General features: G+C 38.2%; 1 long non-coding RNA gene across 1 annotated transcript; it reads left to right on the top strand.

Annotated features, from left to right (window-relative positions):
• The first annotated feature begins 275 nt into the window (after window positions 1–275).
• LOC123083466 (uncharacterized) lies at window positions 276–1,619 on the top strand. Its single transcript, XR_006439305.1, has 2 exons — window positions 276–963; window positions 1,264–1,619. It is a non-coding gene; the product is annotated as an uncharacterized lncRNA (long non-coding RNA).
• Window positions 1,620–2,863: the final 1,244 nt, after the last annotated feature.

Below are 2,863 nucleotides of genomic sequence, written 5' to 3' on the forward strand. Positions count from 1 at the left end.
ATCAAAACCAGAGAAAATCAACGGTGAAATTAACTGTATTAAGCATCAGAACATCTCTAGCCATTAGAAAGTCCCACGTGCAAGCCTCCTGTCTGCCTCTCGCGTACGCCTCCTGTCGACATGTATCTCACGTACACACATCTTCCTTTCCCAATCTCTCACGTTTCTCCTCCTATCCCAGTCTCTCACGTCTCTTCTTCCTCTCCATTGCCATAACGTCTCAAGATCCTCTCCTCTCATGTATGCAGGGCCTCTCGCTCATGCATCCCCTTTCACGTGCAGGTCGTCTCTCAATCGTTTATCAATGACCTCCTTATTCTGCTGCCTTCCCCAACCATCTCCCTCTCTCTAATCAGCCCTCCTATCACCGTCAACGAAGTTGGAGGTTAGCACGAGATCCTCTATCTACTTTCTACATTATATCCCTCGCTAGTCCCGATTCTATGCATTGGCTCCCATCTCCCTCCCTTGATCTCTCTTTAATTGGAAAAGATAGCAACATGGTTCTCTACTCTCTGATTAATGGCTTCAATCCAACTCCATTGCCGCAGAAATTTCTATAGATCCATATTTTATTTTTTTACTTTTTACTAGTGTTTCAATAGTTCGGATTTGAATCATAAGTTATGATCGACTAAACTCGCTACCCCGTCCTCTCGCCTTCATCTGTCTACATCCATAATCCGTCTTGCTTCGTTGCCGCCCCAATCAAACACAACCGGCTTCCTGCTCCTCGATCAAACTTCTCTCTCTTGATGGCCTAACACCAGCCAATGTTCCAATAGTGGCTCTCCCCCAATCGACGACTCATCTCAATCCATTGGTGTTGCATCAATGCACTCTTTCCAACTTTTCACCTCGGATAGGTTCTCTTTACCTGCAGTTTTCTCTATCCAAAACAACGTCCACCGTTTTCTCCTAGGCTCAACGGATAGTTGCTTCCAAGATTTCTCTATATAGCAGGTCAATTTTCATATCTCTATCTTTAAACTTTTCTCTTTCTTGATATTGGTGGTTCAGATTTGAATTTTAAGTTACAAAGAAGAGTTATAATTGCTCCAATTGTAGAATAGCCTACACATAGATCTGATGAGACACAACCATAATGCCTCAAAAAAAGGAGTTAGGTTACATTACAATAGAAAAATCTGATTATAAATAATTGACATCGTAAGTTTCTGTTGCTTTCCTTCTCTAACATGGTAATATTTAATTCCATGTAATCTCAATCTCTGACGGTAAACATTTTTCTAATGTATGCAGATTACTGAATTCAAATACGGGGTCGTCAAAGCTGCAGGCCGTCAGCCCCTATCCCAATTTTCCATCATCTTGATGTTCAAAATACTCAAACCAAATAAGGACATGCTGCTATTTTAAGAGCATCATCAAAGCTTAAGGCACAGTGCTAGCAGTATGCAAATTAGCAATTTAATTAGGAAAACCATAAACATGAGTCGTATTAGGCAGATTAATCGAGTATTTTACCTTTACAGAAATCCCTCACGTCCATGGTTTATGATCTTTCTCCCGGTTGTATCATCCCAGTGTTGTTACACCCACAGATAAAGGACATGCTCTTGCATAGCTCCTGGAAGGAATAATATCTAGCGAATACATGCAGACCCATGAAGTGAAGATATTTTATCTTGCATTCCATCAGTGGAGTATTCATTTGAGAAGTCGATCGGCAGTGTAATCTGGCAGAGTTGTTGGTTTAGTTATGGTCTTACGCGATATCTTATGTACTAACTCGGTAGAAAATAAGATACACGATCAGGTTTGCTAAATTTAGTACATAAATTGTCTACATCGTCCGCCTGTCAGACATGTTTTCTCTTCTCATGCAAAGATCCAAAGTGGTGTTTTTGTTCTGACCAGCGCATCAATGCAGTGTGTGGTATGGTGAACTGAATACTTCTATGGAATATTTACTGTATATTCCTCTTAACGCTTATTAATGCTTTTAAAACCATATTTCAACCTACTTTTGTGAAATCAAGCATCTCTTCTTATTTTGTTGGAAAGTTGATAAGTCATTTTGGAGCATTACTTGGTTTTATATATCTACTTCTCTGCATTTCTCACAAGCAATATATATATATACTTTTGTTAACTTCGATCTGTTCTTTCAATTTTATGCTCACGTAATGATCCAATAGAGATATGTGCATCTTGGAAGAATTAATTATGCTCTGTTCAGATGGAATTTCTTATGATTATGCATTCAGAATTTCAATTAGGAGGCACCTTAGCAGCATTTATTCCAAGCAACTAGGTACATCGAAAAATGATGCACAAGTTAACCTCTTGGTAGTTTCTTCTTCATATTTTTCTACAACGTTATTTTAATGTCGGTCCTTTGCTAGATTGATGTACTATAAATAATAAAGCAATGGCATGAGTTAATTTTTTTTGCAGTCTAAATATTCTACTGTATAGTGTTGGGACTTGCTTATTAACAGCTGCTATGTACATGTATCTGATTAGTACACCAAGAAACTTCCAGGAAAATTATATGTACTAACTGATTCCATGATGCTAGACCATATGCTATTGTAGAAGATATCCATGTTATACATACATGTGCAGACTTTACAACACACACATCGTGAGTAGATAAACTTCAGTCTCTATTTCTTTATTTAAGCAGACTATATGGCCTTACATGCATCTATTTCCAGTGTCATATAATTGAAAGAATCATGTTGTATGATCTAATACCTTAGAAAGAAATGGAAGGGATGAGGGTATGCCCTAATTAATTTCGACATCACATTTGACAACCAATGTCTTTTTTCTGAGAACTGATGATAGTGGGGGAGGTCCCCACTGACTTTAAATTAAAGTGTTAAAGGGTTAG

The sequence above is a fragment of the Triticum aestivum genome, chromosome 4A (genome assembly GCF_018294505.1).
Source record: "Triticum aestivum cultivar Chinese Spring chromosome 4A, IWGSC CS RefSeq v2.1, whole genome shotgun sequence".
NCBI lineage: Eukaryota > Viridiplantae > Streptophyta > Magnoliopsida > Poales > Poaceae > Triticum > Triticum aestivum.